This window comes from Muntiacus reevesi, chromosome 8, assembly GCF_963930625.1.
Source record: "Muntiacus reevesi chromosome 8, mMunRee1.1, whole genome shotgun sequence".
Lineage (NCBI taxonomy): Eukaryota > Metazoa > Chordata > Mammalia > Artiodactyla > Cervidae > Muntiacus > Muntiacus reevesi.
Window position 1 is genome coordinate 74429672 of NC_089256.1, and position 23806 is coordinate 74453477.

At 41.1% G+C, this 23806-nt stretch overlaps 1 long non-coding RNA gene and 1 other non-coding gene across 3 annotated transcripts; one reads left to right on the plus strand and one right to left on the minus strand.

The window, feature by feature from the left end:
* The first annotated feature begins 3747 nt into the window (after positions 1 to 3747).
* LOC136173415 (uncharacterized) lies at positions 3748 to 20806 on the plus strand. 2 transcript variants are annotated; one of them, XR_010664222.1, is made up of 4 exons: positions 3748 to 4067; positions 8867 to 8969; positions 18271 to 19158; positions 19760 to 20806. It is a non-coding gene; the product is annotated as an uncharacterized lncRNA (long non-coding RNA). The 2 variants fall into 2 exon arrangements; XR_010664221.1 differs by having other exon boundaries at positions 18271 to 20806.
* LOC136173844 (U6 spliceosomal RNA) lies at positions 20667 to 20770 on the minus strand. Its single transcript, XR_010664323.1, has one exon. It is a non-coding gene; the product is annotated as a U6 spliceosomal RNA (small nuclear RNA).
* Positions 20807 to 23806: the final 3000 nt, after the last annotated feature.

Below are 23806 nucleotides of genomic sequence, written 5' to 3' on the forward strand. Positions count from 1 at the left end.
CAGAATACTGGAGTGAGTTGTCATGCCTCACTCCAGGGTATCTTCCCGACCCAGGGATTGAACCCACGTCTCATACCGCTTGCATTGGCAGGCCAGTTCTTTATCACTAGCGCTACCTGGGAAGCAAGTTAAATGCTAGAGGAGACATTATTCTTGACCGTGGAGATCTCACATTTCCTTTAGAGAGAGAGAGCAATTTGTGGTACAACATGGTATGTGCCAAATGAGTGGTATATATGAGTGCCAAATGAGTGATACATCTTTCAGTTTGTTGAAGTTTATGAAAGGAAGTTTTCTATGAGGGAGGATTTCATAGCAGAGGGAAGCCATCATGAATGAGGTAGCATTAGGATGGGCATGGCAGAGTGAATAAAAAAGGGCAGATATTCAGAAGAGCATAATGGAAATGAGTAAGAGTCTAGATATGAGGATGAACAAAGCATATTCAAGGCATGTTTTTTTTTTTTTCAAGGCATGTTTAATACACTGGTTTAGTTAAAATGAAGAGCTCTTATTGAGCAGACTAAGAGCAATGACTAGGAATGTAAATTAAGGCCAGAGGCTGGAAGGTTTTGTTTTAAATGTCGTATAGGCAAAAGATTTGAAAACGGGAGACATAAAGAAATTAAGATGAATGTGGTGGTAGTTGGGAGGATAAATTGCACTGGGAAAGGCCCTCTAGATTCAATGATCAAATAAAAAGTTATTAGTCTAGATATAAAGAAGTCAAGTCTTACACTCAAGATTATAAGCAAGAAATGAAAAACTGACAAGTCTTGGTGCTTAATTAGTTATGAAGGGGAAAGAAGGGTCTGAAATGACCAAGATGGCTGAGAGAATGTTGGCAGTGTTGACATAACTCAAAGTGTAGTATCTGCTCTGTGCAAAGCACTGTGCTACGTGCAGTAAGTGCTGAATCAGGAGTCAGATTGTGTCCTGTGGAATTCAGCAGTCCAGTGTAAGAGATGAAATTCATACCGACTACAATAAGATGCAAAGTGGGCTAGTGTCCTAAGAGAAATGTGAAATGGGGTTTTGTAGGAGGGAAAACACCTTGAGTGCTCAGAAAGACTTTCTGATAGATTTGGCCTTGGGGCTGAACTTGAAGCTGGAATTTAAATCTAATAGATTGCCCATCCCTCTGGACTTAGGGGCAGTATATGTGGATTCAGGTCCAGGCCCTGCCAGCCTACCAGCTGCATTTCAACAAATTGTTTAAACATTTTGAATATCAATTTCCTCATTGGTAAGTGGGGTTGCTAATCCTAATCCCTATCTGTTTCACCAGGGTCCTTATGAAATACAAACGAGATGTTTCTACAAGCACTTTCAAAATGTTACTTTGCTTAGAGAATTAGACAATTTATAGGTCCAGTTCTTGCTAATTCCTGCGCAGTCAAAAACTGATTGTGTCCTTCACCACACATTATATTTCTTGAACTTTTATTGATCACAATTTATGCAGGCTTTTCTTTTGGTTTGCTTGTCTTTCTCCCTTACTAGATACGTTCTTAGAAGACGAGTTGTGGGCTTTCTCTTCATCTCTGTCCCCTTCCCTTATGACTTCTATGGTAGGTATGCAAATATATAGAACTGACGAAAAGCATACTGATGGCAGAGGGAACGTTAGGGCAAAGGCTCCAAAGTGTAAAAATGATGCTATGTACAAGCAGCAGGAAGTAATTCAGTTTGGCCTGAAGGAAAGATTTGAGAAGATTTGTGCATTTCATTTTTTGACATGTGTTTTCCATTTAATTGGGCTTCCCTGATAGCTCAGTTGGTTAAAAAAAAAAAAAAAAAAATCCGCCTGCAATGCAGAAGACCCCGGTTCGATTCCTGATCAATATCTGGGTTGCAACGATCCCCTGGAGAAGGGAAAGGCTACCCACCCCAGTATTCTTGGGCTTCCCTTGTGGCTCAGCCGGTAAAGGATACATTTGTGAAGAGGTGCATTTCATTTTTTGACATGTGTTTCCCATTTAATTAATAGTGATTGTAAGCACATCTACTAGACTGCATACACTGTAGAAAATGATTATCTGAGAGCAGTCTGAACATTTGGTGAGATACTCACTAGATTCACAAGCATTGTAGAGAGAATGATCCCAACCTCCTCACTAGTTCTTAAAGTGCTTTTTTCCTATAAGAAATCTCAGCCAACACGTTACCTAATTTAAATAACAGCTCAGAGAGATGGGCAAGACAAGTAGTATTCCCATTTACAAATTAAGAAGCTGAGATTTAAAGAGATTAAGAGATAAAAATTTAAAGTGATTCCCAAAGTAGCTTACTGGGTTAACTAATTTAACTGTGGCTTCTTAGGCAGTTAACCCAACAACTAGCCTGCAATAGACTCCAGCCTCTTAGGATTATGGATGATCCTTTTCAGGAAATCTAGGGAAGGGAAATAAAATGTGAAAATTTTCGTTTAGTACTTTTTGTTGTTCCCCTATCAAATCAATCCCCATAACATTTTACTTTTCTCTCATATAGAGGTGCCAATAGTGGCAGCTCCATGGAGTTCACCCAATTGAAAAGTTCAACTTTTAAGATCAGCCAATTATATGAAAAACAGCATTGTACCAGCGAATATGAAAACCTGCTACAATTCATGGTGCATTGTTCTTTCTTAACGTGATCATGACACATTAAAGCAAAGTCCCGATTGAAAAGCCTTTATTTCCTAATAAAAGGGAGAGTCAGTTCTTAAGATCAAGAATGAAGTAGTTATATGTCATAAAAACATCCTCTGCTCAAAAAGTTGAGAGGACATTCTAAGGAGGAGGGAACAGGTTAGGATCTCAGAGGCAGCCCCGTGAGCCGAACCAAGATTCTGGTTTAGTCGGGGCTGCTAGGGAATCTATTAAAGTTCTCTATCAAATGTGAGGATCAGAACTGAGCATTACTGTATTGGCCCTAAATTTTTTCTATGAACTCCATTTCTTTAAGATGATATCGTGCGCCGTACCTGGTTTTTAAGAGGTGGAAAACGGCGCTCAGAAGCACTCAAGCTAATTTTCAAGTCACAAGGTCACATGTCGGAAGTAAAGATTCAAATCTGCGGATAAGAAACGTGGGGTGGGGCGGCGACTATCCTTTAGGCCGGAAACAGAACTTAAAAAAAAAAAAAAAAAATTTGCGAGACCGGTTATCGCGAGAGCCGCGGTGGACAGGCTCGGCCAATCCGCGTAGGGGCCGACTGCTGCATTCATAAGGAGACGCAGCCGGCGGCGCGGCGGGTTGCGGAGGGTGGGCCCCGGGTTGGTGGCAGCCATTTCTCATCTAACCCTAACTGAGACGGGCGTAGGTGCTGTGCTTTTGCTTACCGCGCGCTGTTTTTCTCGCTGACTTTCAGCGGGCGGAAAAGCCTCGGCCTACCGCCAGACACCATCCAGTGTGGAACAAACAAAAAATGTCAGCCGCTGGCTCGCTCACCTCTCCCGGGAACCTGCGGTGGGCCGCCCGCCCAGCCCCAGCGCCCCGCCTGAGGCCGCGGTCGGCCCGGGGCTTCTCCGGAGGTGCCCATTGCCGCCGTGAAGAGTTGGGCTCTGTCAGCCGCGGGTCGCTCGGTGGGCCGAGGCATGGCTGTAACCGCAGGGAAAGGAACGGAGCGGGGTCCCCGCGCGCGGTGCGCTTCCCTGAGCTGTGGGACTTGCACCCGGGACTCGGCTCAGACACCTGCAGCCTGAGGGACTGCGGGGGGCGGTGAGGGGGAGGGTAGCGGGGGGAATCTGTTTTCTCCCTGAATGGAGGGGGTCTGTCTGTGTGCGTCTGTCTTCCCTGCCATCAGTGGACCTCGACGCTTGCAGATTGGACCGGAGAGCATGCAGATAAACTATCAGAAGGACAAGTGGAGGCAGCTCCAAAATCCGTCCAAATGAATGGGCAATGAGCCGAGTAGTTGGCTATCTTACAGGGTTTTTTTCCTCCTCCCCTCCTTTGGTTTTATTGCCCTTTATCAGTGTATCACAGCCTAGTTCCTGCTCTGCGGATTTATTCCAGGTTTTTGCCTCTGCTGAACTTGATCCCGATCAGTCCTGGGATGTGGAACAGCGGTGATTTTTTTGGTGAGATCATTAATTCTTATTTGTTAACAGGAAGATCTAGTGTGTTCTCAACACAGTGGAAGTCATGTTCCTTAATGGTCTTTGCTTTTCATCTTTGTCTCCATCTTTGGATGCAAAGTATTAAGGGGCGATAGGCATTTAAGAAGAAATTTATGCCCCCACCCGAGAGTTAAGTCAGGTTTCTTTGCTAAAAGGGAAGGGAAAAAAAGAAAAAGGCCCATTAGGAAACAACCAACAAATCATTCTGCCCTCCTGTCATAAAACCTAACTTTCAAGTTATGTGAGGATTCATCCGAAGTCAATGCCTTCACTTTCTTCTATAATAATAAAAACACTTTAATTGGCGAGTAATTGCTTTAGTATTGTAGTGGTTTCTGCTGTCCAGGAGAAGTGAATCAGCTGTATATATAGATCTGTCCCGCTCTCTTGAACCTCCCCCAGCTCCCCACATCCCACCCATCTAGGTCACCACAACGCACCAGGCTGAGCTCTATGCCACACAGCAGCTGCCCACTGGCTACCTGTTAATATTTTATACATGGTTGTGTGTGTTTGGCAGTGCTGCTCTGTCAGTGTGCACCCCCACTCCATCTGGATTCCTACCCTGCAAATAGGTTCAGTACCATTTTTCTGGATATCATACATATGTTAATATATGACATTTGTTTTTCACTTTCTGACTTCACTCTGACAGACTCTAGGTTCATCCACATCACTACAAATGACTCAATTTTGTTCCTTTCTATGACTCACATTACACACACACACACACACACACACACACACACACACACATCTTTATCCTTTCATCTGGACATTTAGGTTTCTTCTATGTCCTGGCTATTGTAAATACTGCTGCAATGAACATTGGGGTACATGTGTCTTCTTTGAATTGTGGTTTTCTCAGGGTATATGCCCAGTAGTGGGATTGCTGGATCATATGGTAGTTTTTTTTTTTTTTTTCATATGGTAGTTTTATTCCCCGTTTCACAAGGAATTTCCATACTGTTCTCCATAGTAGTATCAATTTACATTCCCACCAACTGTGCAAGAGGGTTCCCTTTTCTCCACATCCTCTCCAGCTTTTGTTTGTAGACTTTTTGATGAGGGCTGTTTTGACTGGAGGCCTTCACTTTCTTAAGACAGTTATTCTGGTAGCAGTTGCTGGGAGAGAGAGTAGCAGGCAGCCTGAATTTCAAAGGCAAACAGTGTGATACCCTGTTGGGATCTTGACCCTGAGAAGATAGATCAGGAGGACCGTGAGAGTATATGTATTTATGAACCTGTCTAGAATTTCATCTTACTGCCTGAAGTAGGTGCCTCAGTATTGTCCAATACAATTCTTATCCTTCAGTTAAGAAACGTGAAAAAAACTACACCGTTGTTGATAATGCTCTCTGTGTAAGAAGGAAAAAGAATCTTCCCATCAACATGGTTTTGTGGAAGGAACATGGAGTAAATTATTGTATGAGGTTCTAGTTCTGATTTTGTCAAAAGATTTTTCTAGGTTTTTAAGGTAACTCAGCAAGCTTTACTAAGCTTGCATTTACTCTGAAAGGGATCTCTTAAGATCGCCTTTGAAGACTGCTGGTGTTCCTTGAACTATAAATAAATAGATGTCTTTTGTTCCTGCCCCATCTAGTGGTACTTTTGCTTCCCCACATTTACAAAATTTGTGGTAGAGGCTGGTCTGAAGCGAGCCTCCTGCTGGGGAGGCTCTCCCTCTTTTTTTTTTTTCCTCTTTGGCTGCTGTGTAAATCAGTGGGGTTCCCCAAACCCATGCCGCCTGCCGTGGAAGTGCAGAGTGTTAACCACTGAACAGTCAGTCAGGGAAGTCCCTCTCTCTCTCTCTCTCTCCTATTTTTTTTCCCTTTTTTAAAAAAAATTATTTTTCAATTGAAGTTAATTCCTTCACAGAATTTTTTGTTTTCTGTCAAACCTCAACATGAATTAGCTATAGGTATACATATGTCCCCTCCCTTTTGAACCTCCCTCCCATCTCCCTCCCCATCCCACTCCTCTAGGTTGATACAGAGCCCCTGTTGGAGTTTCCTGAGCCATACAGCAAATTCCCATTAGGTATCTATTTTACATACGGTAATGTAAGTTTCCATGTTACTCTTTCCATACATCTCACCCTCTCCTCCCCTCTCCCCATGTCCATAAGTCTGTTCTCTACGTCTGTTTCTCCGTTCAGTTCAGTTCAGTTCAGTCGCTCAGTTGTGTCCAACTCTTTGTGACCCCATGACCGCAGCACGCCTGGCCTGACTGTCCATCACCAACTCCCGGAGTCCACCTAAACCCATGTCCATTGTGTCAGTGATGCCATCCAGCCATCTCATCCTCTGTTGTCCCCTTCTCCTCCTGCCCTCAATCTTTCCCAGCATCAGGGTCTTTTCAAATGAGTCAGCTCTCCACATGAGGTGGCCAAAGTATTGAAGTTTGAGCTTCAACATCAATCTCTCCAATGAACACCCAGGACTGATCTCCTTTAGGATGGACTGGTTGGATCTCCTCGCAGTCTAAGGGACTCTCAAGAGTCTTCTCCAACATCACAGTTCAAAAGCATCAATTCTTTGGTGCTCAGCTTTCTTTATATTCCAACTCTCACATCCATACATGACCACTGGAAAAACCATAGCCTTGACTAGATGGACCTTTGTTGGCAAAGTAATGTCTGCTTTTTAATATGCTGTCTAGGTTGGTCATAACTTTCCTTCCAAGGAAAGTTTTTTAATTTCTTGTCTTAATTAAAGTCTTTTAATTTCATGGCTGCAATCACCATCCACAGTGATTTTGGAGCCCGGAAAAATAAAATCAGCCACTGTTTCCACTGTTTCCCTATCTATTTGCCATGAAGTGATGGGACTGGATGCCATGATGTTAGTTTTCTGAATGTTGAGCTTTAAGCCAACTTTTTCACTCTTCTCTTTCACTTTCATCAAGAGGCTCTTTAGTTCTTTTTCACTTTCTGCCATAAGGGTGGTGTCATCTACATATCTGAGGTTATTGATATTTCTCCCTGCAATCTTGATTCCAGCTTGTGCTTCCTCCAGCCCAGCGTTTCTCATGATGTACTCTGCATAGAAGTTAAATAAGCAGGGTGACAACATACAGCCTTGACGTACTCCTTTTCCTATTTGGAACCAGTCTGTTGTTCCATGTCCAGTTCTTACTGTTGCTTCCTGACCTACATACAGGTTTCTCAAGAGGCAGGTCAGGTGGTCTGGTATGCCCATCTCCTTCAGAATTTTCCACAGTTTATTGTGATCCACACAGTCAAAGGTTTTGGCATAGTCAATAAAGCAGAATAGATGTTTTTCTGGAACTCTTTGCTTTTTTGATGATCCAGCAGATGTTGACAATTTGATCTCTGGTTCCTCTGCCTTTCCCTAAAACCAGCTTGAGCATCTAGAAGTTCACGGTTCACATATTGCTGAAGCGTGGCTTGGAGAATTTTGAGCATTACTTTACTAGCATGTGAAATGAGTGCAATTGTGTGGTAGTTTGAGCATTCTTTGGCATCACCTCTCTTTGGGATTGGAATGAAAACTGACCTTTTCCAGTCCTGTGGCCACTGCTGAGTTTTACGAATTTGCTGACATATTGAGTGCAGCACTTTCACAGCATCATCTTTTAGAATTTGAAATCGCTCAACTGGAATTCCATCGCCTCCACTAGCTTTGTTTGTAGTGGGGCTTCCTAAGGCCCACCTGACTTCATATTCCAGGATGTCCGGCTTTAGGTGAGTGATCACACCTTTGTGTTTATCTGGGTCATGAAGATCTTTTTTGTGCAGTTCTTCTGTGTACTCTTGCCACCTCTTCATAATATCTTCTGCTTTTGTTAGGTTCATACCATTTCTGTCCTTTATTTAGCCCATCTTTGCATGAAATGTTCACTTGGTATCTCTAATTTTCATGAAGAGACCTCTAGTCTTTCCCATTCTATTGTTTTCCTCTATTTCTTTGCATTGATCGCTGAGGAAGGCTTTCTTATCTCTCCTTCCTATTCTTTGGAACTCTGCAAACTGCTATTCTCTGAAACTCTGTTTCTCCATTGCTGCCCTTCAAATAAATTCTTCAGTACCATTTTTCTAGACTCCATATATATGCATTAGTATACGATATTTCTCTTTCTCTTTCTGACTTACATCACTGTGTATAATAGGCCCCTCTCTCATTTTTAAAAAGGAAAGTAGTGATTTAATAAGTACAGTTCAAAAAATACTACAGCTTGTTCTTATACTTGAAATCCTCTCCTTGACAAATGTCTTATAAACATTCCAAAGGAAAATTCTCAGTAGTATGAACATTTGATATCCAATGAAATAATTTATATGACAATGTTTTGTAGATAATAATTGTGACAAATATGACTTCTTATTCCTACAAGATTTTAGTCCCTTCACCAGGTGGAGAAACTCCCTTATCTAAGTTTATTTTTTGCTGAGTTGGGACCAGCAACTAGCCCCTTGAACTTTTCAAGTCCAGTGTTGTATTTCCTATGTGCCACCTTAATGCTTCATTGGCTTGCCTGCAAAGATTATTCGTGTTAGCCCCACCATCATTTTCTGGCTTAAAATAAAATAACATCCTTAAAGATTACTTACCAATGAACTTAGTTTTAATTACTTATGATGAATTTCAAGGTATAAAGGGGAATGTGAGAATTTTAAATTACTGAGAAACATGGGTTTTGTTTTGTCTCTGAAAAGAGAGTCTTCTTTTCTAAGGTTGGCTATAGTTTTTGATTTGAGGATGTCATGAGTTTTAATTTAGTTTGTCCTGGTTCTGCAGTGAAAAGTTTCATATTGGCCTGGCTCAAGATGTAAGAGACAAGCAGAAGATACCTGCACCCACACTCACACAAAGTGTAGAGAAAGAGTGGTTTTAAATTCAGGTGAGAATGAAGTGACAAAAGGTAATTGCCATTCCTTTCCCATTTATTCTTTTAAAGTAATAATGTGTGATGGAAGTTAAAAACAGCAAAAATATCCAAGACTTAGGCCAAGGTTCACAACTTAAATCTCTGCAGTGCACCAGAAGGAAACAAAAGGAATGAATCACATCAAGATTAAGAAAATAATGGCTGATTCATATCAATGTATGACAAAACCCACTGAAAAATAAAAATTAAAAAAAAAAAAAAAAGATTAAGAAAATAGACTGTGGATATAGTGGGAAAACTATCCCTCTTAAAGGGGAGGCAGCCTTGTGGGAATGGAGTCCCCAAATTGCAAATATTTCAGGGGGAGACAAAAAAGAAGATACTTATGTGAAAGTGAAGTCGCTCAGTCATGTCCGACTCTTTGTGACCCCATGGACTGTAGCCTACCAAGTTCCTCCGTCCATGGGATTTTCCAGGCAAGAATACTGGAGTGGGTTGCCATTTCCTCCTCCAGGAGATCTTCCTGATCCAGGGATTGAACCCGGGTCTGCCACATCGTAGGCAGATGCTTTACCATCTGTTGATAGTTAATTTAAAATAAAATTTATTGTTACAGAAAGAGTGTGGGATCAAGGTGCTCACTACTCAGAAACTCATAAACAGGCAGGTTGGTGGAAAGGAAATTTTGCTTTATTTCATATGCTGGCAACTGGGGAGGAAGGCGGGGAAGGCAAATATCTGTCCAAAGGCCAACTCCCGCTCTGGCAACCAGTGGGGCAAGGGCTTTTTTTTTTAAAGAAAGAAGGAAAGGGCTACCTGCAAACACAGAACAGTCAGCTCTGACAGTCATCTTCAGATTGGCCATCGGTGGTCTGACCAGCATAATCTTGGTTGTTTTAGGTACAGTTAATATCTTCAGTTTCAGGGTCCATTTGTTCCCATTTCTTTGAAGCCAGTTCTCAGAATTGTGGCAGTCCATGTTGTGGGTACAGTCTGGTAATCTTGTAGTTAACTTCTCCAAGACAGCTCACAGGATATGGCTCAGAATATTATTTATAGCCCTTGAGAAAGAACTAAAGGTCCTTGACTATGCTTAATGACTACCTTATTATTATTTGGTCTTCTTTCTCTGTTTTGTTTCTGCACTTCTCACTTCTCTGATCAAACTTGTTCTTTGACTAAAGTTTTCCACAGACAAAAGGCAAGCAGAAGACATGGTGGGGGTGGGGTTTGGGGGGGGAGACCGTGGAGTCCTGCTCCATTTCAGTATGGTTGTATAATAAAGAATTTGTTGTTATTATTGTTAAGTTGCTAAGTTGTGTCAGCCTCTTTGCTACCCCATAGCCTGTAGCCCACCAAGTTCCTCTATCCAAATACTGGAGTGGGTTGCCATTCCCTTCTCTAGGAGATCTTCCCAACCCAGAGATGGAAACTGAGTCTCCTGCATTGGCATGCAGATTCTTTACATCTGAGCCACTGGGAAAGCCCCAATAAAGAATTTGGATGGCTTTTATTCCTGAATCCTGAGAAGTAGCTCCTATATCCTTGGGATTTCCTAGGAGTGCCTTTCTTATTCATGGTGGGCCACTCAGACCACACCTGATAGCTTATGGGATGACCTAGGATGGAGGCTGGTTATACCAGCAATCCCAAACATGTCCTCATCAGCCAGACCTCTCAAGAGAGTAGTGGGGTTAGAGACTGACCAATGACTCAACCAGTCATGCTGACATAGTGAAGTCCCAATAAATACTCTGGAAATTTTGAAGCTTGGGCAAGGAAGCTTCACTTTGGGGACCCTCCCAAAGACTTCACCATACACATCTCTCTCTTTGACTGGTTTGGATTTGAATCTTATTTCTGTAATAAAACTGAAATCGTAAGTATAGCACTTTTCTGAGTTCTATGAGTCACTGTAGTGAATTATCTAACCTGAGGAGTAGTCAGCTGAATTGTAGCCAGCTGGTCAGAAGTCGGGATGGCTTGGGGAACCACTGTATCACCCCTTATATCACTAAGGGCAGCCTTATGGAGAACTATGCCCTTAACCCGTGAAGTTTGGCCTAACTTGAATGTTGGTGTCAGAAGTCATTGCAATGGGCCACTCTAAAACATTTTGAGGAAAAATCTGGCCCACTGTACCTACTAATCTGTGACCTTTGGCCTAGGTAAATTCAACAATACTGAAGGAGGAAACAGAAAAGGCTCTATCTTGAAAGCAGGACTCCGTCTTGGGCCGGACTGTGGACTTTGAGCTAAATGCCCAGTATCTATGGAAATGATATACCAACTGGAAAACCAGGCCCCTGGAAAGAAGAGCCCCAGAGCTCTCCATTGCTAAATTATCTGTGTAACTGATAGAATCATACATTCTATTATGCTTATTGGGGTATGACCACAGGCCTATTGACAATTGCCCACTGTTAACTACCTAGGCTTAAGGCATATGAATCATGGGTTAACTTTGATTGTCAGGGAATTTGGGGAGGTGGGTTTGTGCATGTATATTTAGGGTATATAAGGTTTTCACAAAAACTGGTTGGGGTCCTTGGCTAAGAGGAGACTCTGCCTTGGGCCCACCGGTGTAATAGACTGCACTCCACTATCTGCATTGTCCTTCTGAGTGAGTTTGTTTCCCGGAATGCGTGGCTACAACAATACCAGAAGTTAGGAGTGATTTTCCTGGAAGTAGGGCAGTTTGGGTCATCCCACCAGTTAAAGGCCTATGCAAGATAATTGTATTTGAGAGCAGACTGTGCTCATGGCAACTTTTATAGGCCCCCGGAAATATCACTAAAGACAAATTTAAAAATAAAACTTTAATAACATTGTGAAAATAGAATTGGAACTCCTTCCCCAGTTTTAGGACCTAGGACACCTAGGACATTTGTTTCGTGAATCAGCCTGAGGGATAGGCCTGTCCTTTAGTGTCCATCTGTCAGATCCTGGTGGGATGTGAGGAGGCTTCTACCATCTCTTGGTGAGGTTGAGGCCATTTCCCCCCATACCCTTTCTCCACTTAGGTTTAGATCTCCCTTCTTAGAAAGTCATCAAAGTGTGCATTATTGAAACCGAGTAGAACCCTGTGGGGCTCCCAGGTACAACTCATCTCTGGGTTGCCCTTTTTTAATTTGTAGGAAATAGGCTTCTTTCAGTCTCTGTGACCTTCCCTGAGCTTCAGAGGAATCAGGGAGGAGAGGGAATACAGAAACAATGGAGGGGCAATCAAGAAACAATGGTCTAGCCCTGAGGCAGAGTTCTGTAGCCTTGGGGCAGGGTCCTTTGAGGAATATTTCTAACAACATCTTTAAATTCTTCTGCAGAGCTAAGTCCCCCACCCAGGTGGAGGGTGGAAACTTCAGGCTCACCACAAGATGCCTGGAGTACTGTTACCTCAGTCTCTGGGTTGGGAAGATCTCCTGGAGGAGGAAATGGTGACCCACTCCGGTACTCTTGCCTGGAAAATTCCATGGATGGAGGAACTTGGTAGGCTACAGTCCATGGGGTCACAAAGAGTCGGACATGACTGAGCGACTTCACTTTCACATAAGTATTTTCTTTTTTGTCTCCCCCTGAAATATTTGAAATTTGGGGACTCCATTCCCACAAGGCTGCCTCCCCTTTAAGAGGGATAGTTTTCCCACTATATCCACAGTCTATTTTCTTAATCTTGATGTGATTCATTCCTTTTGTTTCCTTCTGGGTCTTATTCTCATAGTTTGCAAGGAATGATTTTATAGCACTCTGTTGGGAGCATTGTTTCTACTCCAGCAGAAAGTGGTTTTGATTTGTGTTGGGTATACAGGTAAAGGATGTATGAATAAGGGTGGAAGTGCTAATGTCAGGTTTTTTATATCACACTGATAATGAGCTTGATGCACATCTGCAATAAGACATACTGTTCTAGGGACTTTTCTGGTGGTCCAATGGTTATAACTCCATGTTTCCACTGCAGGGGGGAATGGGTTCAATTCCTGACTGAGCAGGGGGAAGTAAGATTCTGCATGCTGCATGACCAGCAAAAAAAAAAAAAAAAAAGAAAGAAAAGAAAAAAAGTTGTTCTAGAAGATGTTTACTATCCTATGTTTTGTCTTGAGGGCTATAGGTCTTTACTGCGATGATATTTATGTGTGCATCATGGCTGTCTATGTTAGAAATGTTAAAAGAATAATTATAGCTATTAAACCTGATTTTAGGAGAACGCATCAGAAAAATAATACAGCAAATGAAGAAATAAAATTACTGAATTTTTATATCAAGTTTTGAGTGAGGATATTATAGCTAAAATGAAAAGCATTATTTGTACATATCATTTGCAGAAAATAGTTGAATTCATCTCATAATTATTTAAAATGTAAGTAGCTTACTAAAGTGAACCACTGACTTATTTTCAACCTTGGGAGAAAAACTCAATTAAAGCTGCAATTGAACTGTAATGGCACCAAGGAGTTCAACTTGACCTCATATGCCAGATGATAATCATCTTTCAAGTGTACAAACAAGGAAGCAGAGTTATCAAAGAATGAGAAATACATTTGTTCAAAGACCATTCACTGCTTTAACAAGAGGTGAAAGCTTGCCAGAAATGTATAAACACCTAACACAGTGCTATTCATAGGCTTAACATGTTCAAAGACTTGGGGGGGCAATTTAAAAATATCTTTGAAGTTGGGAGTATTCATCATCATATGTAATAATGCTTACTTTCTAGAGCCCCTCTCTAAGGAGGGCAAAGCAATTTATCTGACTTATTTTCATGACATCCTTGTGAGATAAGGCAACTACCATTATCTCCCTTTTGCAAATGGAGAAAATGAAAACACTGAGAGGTAAAACTCACTTGAAGAAGGTCAGTAGCAGGCCCAAGAATTTAAACATACACACTAAAGCTTTTAACTCCCATTTTAGTCTAACTACAGAAAACTAAACAAACAAAGAATTACAAAAATAAGCATCTTAAGCTTTTTTTTTTTTTCATTTAAAGAATCATTAATGGTCAATCACTTTTTCCTTGTCTGCCTTGGTAAGGGAAACTGTCTAAAATCAGACTTTTCACAATAAGTAGAATTTTATTACACTGGAAGGAATGAAATACTTGCAAAACTCTGACATTCATTTCACACTTACTAAATGCTTCGTCTGTAACATGTTGCATTGTTGAGACTTCAAAGGTGAGAAACATTTTCCCCTCCTCAAAGTTCTTCCTGGAGAGTTAGATTATATAAACAGGTTATACATTGCATCTGTTTTTTTTTTTTTTTGGCCATGCCACAGGGCATGTAGGACCTTAGTTCACCAACCAGGGATTGTACCCATGCCTCTTGCATTAAGGAAGTGGAATCTTAACCATTGGACCACCAGGGAGTTCCCACAGTGTTATCTAAGTTTAACTAAATTCTTCATTTTATTTCCCGAATTCTTGCTCACTTCTCCCATCTCTGTAAGTGCCATTGCTGTACACTCAACTGCTCAAACCAGTAATCTGGGCCTCACCCCTGATTCATTCTCCCCTCACCTCACCATGTCCTCTGGTCTATCTCTAATTCATTGCATTACCACCTAATCCAGTTCACTGTTGTCTCCTGCAGAGACCTTTTGACTAGTTTTCTGCTTCTTATCATGTCCCCTACTCACCACCAAATCATTCTTCACAAAGCAGCCTGAATGAATTTATTAAAATGCAAACCAGACTGTGTTCCTTCTCTTCAATAGTTTCACATTGTACTTGGAATCAAATCTAAAATTCTTATCAAGCTTTTGCATGATCTGGTCTCTCCTTACCTTTTCAACCTCATTTTCTCCCCTCTTCTTTTTCTGTGCTCCAGCCCCCCAGGGCCCCCTCCTTTCAGTTCCCAGGACTTGCCAAGCTCTCATTCACCGTAGTTCCTCTGCTTGCATTGCTCTGTCCCTGCACTTGGAATTTTGGGCACCTTCTCATCCTCATTTTGATTTAGATACTAACTCCTGGGAAGCCTCTGGCTCCCTTTTAAAGCAGCTTCCCCTTCCTTGTATGACATTTTGTTGGTTACCTTCATAGCATGTTTTCCTGATTTGTAATAAATTATTTGCTTATTGTCTGTCTTCCTTACTGGGCTGTAGAGATAGGGGCAGGGACAAGGTCATTTACCTCACTGAAATATCCCTGGTGTCTAATACACACTGCTACTGCCACTGCTAAGTCACATCAGTCGTGTCCGACTCCGTGCGACCCCATAGACGGCAACCCACCAGGTTCCCGTCCCTGGGATTCTCCAGGCAAGAGTACTGGAGTGGGTTGCCATTGCCTTCTCCTGTCTAGTACATAGCAGGTAGTGAATAATTACTCAACAGCTGTTGAGTAAATGAATGAGTGCTGTTGGGACAGACCACAGACCACCAATTGTAACTGCTCTTTTATCAGCACAAAAGCCAAATGCTAAGTAGATATCTGCCAAGTAATAATGCTTTCTAATTTTTTTTTCAGTTATAAATGAATGTAACAGTATCACAAAAAACGTTGAGAACTAGATAACAGCATTTCAGGAAACTCAAGTACCATTTGGTATATTTCTTTTTAGTCTCTTTTTGACTGTATATTTTACATAATTATATCTGACATGCAAATTTTACAGAATTATTTTTCAAATTGTGCCTTTTATACTTGGTAGTAAAGGAATCATGCTGCTGCTGCTAAGTCGCTTCAGTCGTGTCCGACTCTGTGCGACCCCATAGACGGCAGCCCACCAGGCTCCCCTGTCCCTGGGATTCTCCAGGCAAGAATATTGGAGTGGGTTGCCATTTCCTTCTCCAGTGCATGCAAGTGAAAGGTGAAAGTGAAGTCGCTTAGTTGTGTCCGACTCTTAGCAACCCCATGGACTACAGCCTACCAGGCTCCTCTGTCCGTGGAATTTTCCAGGCAAGAGTACTGGAGTGGGGTGCCATTGCCTTCTCCGAATAGGCATTGTTTTTGATATTGCAGATCCTTCAGAACTGTTCTTTAATACTGTTACTTAATGTTCCATTGAATGGTTGAACTATAATCTACATGAGATTTTATCTACTGATGGATATTTAAGTTAATTTTAACTATTTTTCTGCTATTGTGAATAATTATTATTATTTTTTTTTTCTCTCTCGCTGCTCCTGCACTGCTCACCCTGACCTCCTTGGCATTCCTAAGACACTCTAGTGCCTTGGACCCTTTCTTCTTCCTCCTCTCTCTCTCTGGTTAAAACGCTTTACCCATAGATGCAGCAGGCATTACTTCCTCCCTGTTTACTCATATCTCTGCTCAGAGTTCATCTTGTCTGTGAGGCTATACTACTGGTTAGTTCAGGGCAGAAGATAGGTTATATCAGTGTTTCTAGGTTAGAAAATCAAAGAAATAGTAATAAAAATTATCACTAATACAATGGAGAAGAAGACTAATAAGATTCAAGGGAAACAATTACATTTTGGGACTAACTGAGTTTTAAGACAACACTGTGAGCAGCCAGGAAACTAGGTGGGGAACATAAGAGATTTCGGGGTTGGCAGGTAGTCAGGATAAATAGGTGAGTTAAAACCATTCAGATAAAGAGTTAAAGAGTTCTGAGAGCCAGGAACAAACCCTCAGGAGAACAAACATCTAGTGGGTATAACTTGAAAGAATATAGAACAACAGAAGAGAAAAGAAAGCTGACATACAGAGGAGACAAAATTAAAGAGGAAGAAATTCTCCTCTCCCCTTTCAGGTTCTTCTGCCTGGTTTAATAATTCAACTGGCATGAGACAGATTAATAGAAGGAAATCAAAAATAAATTTAGTAACTTGTATATGAGAACAAACCAGTCAATCCTAAAGGAAATCAGTCCTGAATACTGTTGACTAAAAAAGATTTACAGCTTGAGAGTTGTGAGTTAAGTTTTATTTGGGGCAAAACGAGTACTGCAGCCCAGGAGGCAGCATCTCAGGTAGCTCTGAGAGACTGCTTATTGTGAATAATTATTATGCACATTGCCATAATTTGATTTTTTTCTTTAAAAAAAAATTTCTTTTTGCCACACTGCACTGCATGTGGGATCTTAGTTCCTCGACCAGGGATTGAAGCTGTGTCCTCTGCATATGGAGTCTTAACCATTGGACAATCAGGGAAGTCCCTAATATCTTACCTTTATTTTTATTTTTGCCTGTGTCACACAGCTTGTGGGGTCTCAGTTTCCTGACCATTGATTGAACCCAAGCCATGGCAGTGAAAGCCTGGAATTATAACCACTAGGCCACCACGGAACTTCTTGACATATTTTTAGATTATTCATTTACTTAATTACTGACAGTGCATGACTAACACAAGCAGTAGTATTGGTCTGAAGCAGAATTGTCCAGACTGGTATAGTACCTCTAGGTAATCTACCTATTCTCGTCTAAAGTTTCCATAATAAATTTTTTTTTCTGGATCACCACACACTTTGCTAATCTAGGGCATTAGTTCGGACCACAGTTTCAGACTTAGGGTAGCTGTGTAGATTTAATCATTCATTTCTCAAGTCTAGAAGTTTTCTAGTTTTCACTCTAGAAAACTACATGAAGGCCATACTATATCTTTTTTGTCTTATCCTCATCCCCTTTCCCACCTTGCTTTCACCGCCAATCAGTTTTCACAAGGCAGAAGGTAAAGATGATATGGAGAATGAGAGAAAGAAAGAGAGGGAAAGAGTGGAAAGAGAGAGAGAGAATAACCAAGAACAGAGTGCGTCTCTTTCTTGGACGGCTCTGATGTTCTAAGTTACAGGGACAGAGAACATCGGTGTAGAGGCTGGATAGGGAGACAATGATGCCGTTTCTACATCACACCTGACTCATGCATTCAGCTGCAGTCATGCATTGCAGGTGGGATAGATTGACCTTGGCCTCTTTCTGGAAAGGTTCTAATCCCATTTCCCTTGTCATCATGATGGTTCTAGGATGGTCCAGCTGGTACAAGTCCCGCACTTCAGTTTAGTGGATGAGTGAAGTAAGGGTCTCTTCGGATGGGAATGAAGAAGCAAGAAACTGATGTTGCTTCTCTTGGCAACAAGGAGGGAAGCCATTCTGAGCACAGAGTCAACACATAAAGAGAAGCAGAACCCAGAGACACACAGAGAGAAAGGTGGAGTCCTTAATGGACTGTACTGTAAAGCTGCCCTACTTCTGGACTTTTCAAATACATGAACTGATAAATCGCTTTATTGTTCAAGTCAGTTGGAGTCAAGGTTCTTGTTGCTTCTACTAAAATCAGTGTAATGATGCAGGAAGACTGGCATGACTGTAGATGATTGCTATCTTGCCAAGTAATGGTACTGTGTTCCTATTCTAGGTGGCTTCTGTCCTAGAAGAAAATGTTCTCCATGAGATAGGAGGCCTGCCTCGGAGATCTCTGGGGCCTGTTCTTCTTCCACTGGGAACTCCCACAGCCTGGATGCCCAGTGATGAAGGCATTGCCCTTTCTAAAGACAGGACTTGCAACTTTCAGATACTATATTTGCAAGTAAATTTTCTCCTGTTAGGGATGTTTTGTAGCTACCACTACCATGGATGTGGCATGTGAATATTTATAATATCAAACAGCAGAGGCATAGATGCCAGAAGGCAGAGGCAGCACTAATCTTGACAAGAGACTTATGCTATTCAGGGATATAGGCCCAAAGACTAGGAAGTTGGAGCCAACTTCCTCAGAATGCTTAGATTGCTTATTCTAAGAGAAGAAAGAATCTTTTCTTCTATGTGTGTGTCTTGTGTGTTGATGTACAGCTTTTCAATGATGAGATATACAGTAATGAAAACTTGATTTTTTCCATCTCCCAATCCCATTCCTTCCTTTTCTCAGAATAGGCTCTCCCCTTATTTGGCTGGTTGTTTATTATAAGGAAGTTCCTATGAATAATGTTGTATCTGAAGTCAGGATATCCATCTACTTTAATTTTTACCTAAAAGTTAATGTTTAGGACTTCCCTGGTGGTCCAGTGGTTGAGAGTCCACCTGCCAATGCAGGGATACAGGTTTGATCCCTGGTCTGGGAAGATTCCACATGCCTCAAGGCCACTAAGCTAGTGTGCCATAACCACTGAGCCTTCCTGCTCTAGATCCAGTGCTATGCGACAAGAAAAGATGCCACAATGAGAAGCCTGAGCACTGCAACTAGAAAGCAGCCCCTGCTCGCTGCAAATAGAGAAAGTCCACACGCAGCAACAAAGATCCAGCACAGGTAAAAAACAAAAACAAAAGTTAATGTTTAAAAAGAGTTAATGCATGCTGTTGGATGATTGCCTAACGTGCTGTTTCTGTGTGGAACAAACCTTCCTTTGGCATTCATCACAACAACCTGAGTCTAGAGAAGAAGAGCACTGTTGATGATACTGCTTCTGAATTGTTGACTTTCAAGTCAACACATCTTCCCTTCTCTATCAGACAGGATGGTGTTCCAGAAAAATTGTTCTTACCTGTTCAAGAGTGTAATTTTCTCTGCTAGCACAAGATATAGAATTAAAACAGAGTTATATGGAGGGCAAAGGAGAAGACTAGAGGGGATGGCTGTTTCTTTTTTTAAACTTAAAAAACTATTGTTATGGAAAAACCCAATTGAAATTTCTGGCCAACCCAATAAAAATAGAGTTGGCATATGATCCTATAATCCCTCTCCTAGGCATATGATCTGGGGAAAACTATAATTTGAAAAGATACATGCATTCCACTGTTCACTGAAACACTATTTACAATAACCAAGACAGGGAAGCAAACTAAATGTCTGTTGACAGATGAATGAATAAAGAATATGTGGTATATTTATACAGTGGTCTATTACTCAGGCATAAAGAAGAATGAAATAATGTTTTTTGCAGCAACATGGATGGACCTCAAAGTTATCATAGTAAGTAGAGGGAATAGTTTGAATTTACCAGTTCTTTCTGCTTTTCTCCGCTCCTGTCTTCTTTCTTGCCTTTCCCCACTTACTTGGTTGTTTGGTCTTTGTCTTAGAGATTCAAATGCTGATTTTTTAATAGGGCACAAAGACTCAGCTATAGTATTTTGAATTTCACACTATTTATGCTAATATTTCTTGAAGGTGTTTTGCAGGTATTTGCTTATTTTTTGCATCTGTTTATTCATGTATTCATTAATCCCATAAATATTTATTGAGTATCTACTATGTGTCATCATCACGTTAGGTGCTAGGAATACCAGGCACTGGGTGACCAAATCTCAGCATCCCAGGCAGTAAACTAGGGAAGACAGACAGTGACAAATAAACTAATAAATATATAATTACAGAGTGTAAAGAACATGAACAGGGTGTTATGCTAGAGAATAATATGCTAGTAGATGGAGGAGGAGAGGACTGTATATTTTCAGATGGTATTTTGTAGATAGGTCTGTGATAGGGATTTTATGACATGCACATGAGAGAAGGGAAGGGGGAATTGGTCATGATTCTTAAGTTTCTGCCTGAGCAAGTGGGATGAATGTAGATGAGATTTAATAACATGAGGAAGAATAGGTTTTGTAGGAATGTCAATGATTCAGTGTTTTTATGTTGAGTGAGATGTGAAACATCCAAGTGAAAATATTTAGACAGTTGTCATTAGTTTTAGTTTGTGTATAGGACAGGCCCTGCTTGTTTCTACCAAGCAGTGTAATTATTTTGTAAATTAATTAATTTATCTTAATTGACGGCTAATTACTTTACAATATCGTGCTGGTTTTCACCGTGCATCAAAAATTATGGAACGCTTCATGAATTTGCGTGTCATCCTTGCGCAGGGGCCATGCCGATCTCTGTAACGTTCCAGTTTTAGTACTTGTGCTGCCAAAGCGAGCACCGTCCAGTGTAATTATTAATGTTACCTTTCATTCTCAAAAGTTTTGGTTTATACAACATTTACATGGTCATCCCATGTATTGGTGAAAGTAGTTTCGGTGGATTAGGGAAGTATGATATTGTAATTTATAATTAGTAATATATAGTCTTCCTTCCTGTTCCTGCCACAGAGCTCTTAAAACCCTTGGAATTTCCTAAGTGGTAAGAATGACAAAGGTGTCTTGATATTCACAAGAAATTCCTTTCAGCCACACCTGAGCTTATGTTAATAAGCTGATTCTTGGAAATCACCTAAAGTTGCTATGGGAATCAACCAGGTGATTAATGGGTTGAAACTTTCAGTCCCACCACCCTCGACTCCTCCATAAGATGTCAGAGCCTAGGTTATGTGCAAGGATTCCTTCATTCTTCTCATACTCAAACAACACTTTGTTGAATACTTTAAAACAATTATTTTGTTAGTACAAGGCTAATAGTTGTTGAATACTTTAAAATGATTATTAGTACAAAAACTACTATTGTAGCTACTACTATCTGGATTTTATATAGGATAAAATTGAGGGCGAGCAAGGTCTGTGATCTCCTCACTTAACTAATGCTGCCTCTGTACTTCCAACATCACTATGCCCCAAAAGTTAAATTTATTTAAATTTTCTCCTTTTGACACTTTTCTTTTTTGGCTCTGCCACATAGCATTTGAGATCTTAGTTATCAGCCCGAGCAAGGTCTGTGATCTCCTCACTTAACTAATGCTGCCTCTGTACTTCCAACATCACTATGCCCCAAAAGTTAAATTTATTTAAAATTTCTCCTTTTGACACTTTTCTTTTTTGGCCCTGCCACATAGCATTTGAGATCTTAGTTATCAGCCCAGGGATGGAAACTGTGCATCTACAGTGGAAGTGAGGATTCTTGACCACTGGACCACCAGGGGAGTCCCAGGCTAGGATGTTATGGCAGGTCTTTAAGCTCTTCCTGGATAGAACTAACACCCAAAGGCGCAGGGCTTCACAGAAGCAATACACAGCAGAAAATAGATAAAAACAAAGAGCTTATGTTCTAGAATCAGAAATTCATCCACCCCCATGTGCTTTATCTATTCTGCAATCTCCTGATAGTCACTTCTCATTGCCTGAACTTAGGTGTATTTATGCCTTTTTTTGCCTCTGCTGACCTCCTTGAACTTGACTCTATGTTGTCAATTGGAACTCTGCTTCTATTTGACCCCTCTGTCTAGACTCCCACCTAGATCTGGCCCCTCTTAAATAATCATGTCACCAATGCTATCCCCACCCCAGTTCAGTTATTGTTTTATCTTAGCTTTAAACCATATATGAAACATGAGTCATACATTCTGTTGATGGGAATTTCCTGGTGGTCCTGTGGTTAGGACTCTGAGTTCTTACTGTCAAGGTCACAGGTTTGATTCCTGGTCAAGGAAGATCCCATAAGCCATATCTCATGGCCAAAATAAAATAAATTCTGCTGTATTGGTCATACATACAAATATTTTGTCTTCCCCATTGCTTCTACCCCTGAATGCCTTATAACACCTGTAGCTTAAAAAACCACCAGTCACAGAATCCTCCTGGACTGTGTGTCTTTCATTAAATCACATGTGCATGCTAAGTCACTTCACTTGTGTCTGACTCTTTGTGACCCCATGGACGATAGTCCGCCAGGCTCTTCTGTTCTTGGGATTCTCCAGGCAAGAACACTGGAGTGGGTTGCCATGCCCTCCTCCAGGGGATCTTCCTGACCCAGGGATCAAACCCATGTTTCTTATGTCTCCTGCATTGGCAGGTGGTTCTTTACCACTAGCGCCACCTGGGAAGCTCCTTTTTTTTCTTCTCTGGTGTGAGTCTTGAAACAAGGTTTTTCTAGATTCTCTTTCAGTTGCCCAGTGATGAGTTAGCCAACTCCTCATTCTCCTTTCCTGTATGTCTCCAACAAACTCCCTGCTCATCTTAAATAAAAACTGACTCATCTTCTCTAGATTCTCAGTTGTATTCAGCCCAGCTTCTCTTTTCCTTACTTGATAATTGGCACATTTATTCATTTCATCCCTAGGAATTCTCAGTTCAGTTTAGTTCAGTCGCTCGGTCGTACCTGACTCTCTGTGACCCCATGGACTGCAGCACACACCAGGCTTCCCTGTCCATCATCAACTCCTGGAGCTTGCTCACACTCATGTCCATTGAGTCAGTGATGCCATCCAACCATCTTATCCTCTGTCGTCCCCTTCTCCTCCTGCCTTCAATCTTTCTCTAGGAGCTCTACCTGTCTGGTATTCAAGTAAAGCAGGAAATTATCAATCTGGTGCTATTCCGAAGTCATTAGAAGATTACAGAAATGTACACATGAGAGAAAATGACATATAAATATAGCAGAGTTAATTAATTTACCAATTCACAGTTGATGATGTCAGAGCCATATTGAATCCCAAGTCTATTTGTTCTAAAGCCTGGGCTGCTAATTACCATGCTTCTTATTTCTTATTTTCAAAAAATTAATACAGTTATACTTATGTTGAAAGATAACTCTTAAAAAACTAAATGTACTTACCATATGGCCCTGCAAGACATTTATACTGCTGCTAGACATTTATAGCAGAGAAATGAAAGGTTATGTTTTTACAAAAACCAGTACGTGTGTTCACAGCAGCTTTATTTTTTTTAAAAAAAAGCCTTTTTATTTTGTATTGGGGAATAGCTCGTTAAGTATTCTTGCTTGGGAAATCCCATGGACACATTAGCCTGGCAGACAGGAGTCCATGTGGTCGCCAAAGAGCCGGACTGACTTAGTGACTCAATACCACAACAAATAGCTGGTTAACAGAGTTGTGATAGTTTTAGGTGAACAGGGAAAGAACTCAGCCATACATATACACGTATCCATTGTCCCCCAAACTCCCCCACCCCATCTGGTTGCCACATAACATTGAGCAGATTTGCATCACAGCAGCTTTATTTTTGAGAGCCAAAACATTGGAGAAGAGCTAAAATATCCTCCACTGGGTGAATGATGAAACAAACGG